This window comes from Penaeus monodon, chromosome 27 (genome assembly GCF_015228065.2).
Source record: "Penaeus monodon isolate SGIC_2016 chromosome 27, NSTDA_Pmon_1, whole genome shotgun sequence".
Taxonomy (NCBI): domain Eukaryota; kingdom Metazoa; phylum Arthropoda; class Malacostraca; order Decapoda; family Penaeidae; genus Penaeus; species Penaeus monodon.
Window position 1 is genome coordinate 3,957,974 of NC_051412.1, and position 530 is coordinate 3,958,503.

A 530-nucleotide genomic window follows, 5' to 3' on the forward strand; every position below is an offset into this window, starting at 1 on the left:
AGAATTTTTTATCATATGCTCAGTTTTCCACGTTCAATTAATGGTGAAGTGGAACATAATCTGTCATCAAACAGATCGAAAGATTGATAGATATATAAAGACATGAAATTCAATTATCATATATATATATTGGCAGTCAGTGTTAACTTCTTGTAATGAAGCTCCTACCTGTTATCGGTAACGTTTGTTGTACATACAGTCTATGATGTCAATAGTAAAACCCATATTCAATATTGGCAGTATTATTTTAAGATATTAATCACAATCACTATCACGATTTTGATTCTCATCATCAATATAATGTCAAAATACATGACAATACAATATATTCATCCTCGTCATCTTTATCACCACAATTGTGATCAGTCCGGTAACCAATAGCATCAGATTAATTACGATTTAATTATCAGTACCATTAGTGTGTTAAAGCCACTGAACCATTCACAGTGGAAAATAAATGAAACCAATTAAGTCCTTTAGTACATTATACTTCATAATTTTCATGTAACTTTATATTATAGAAGTCCTGG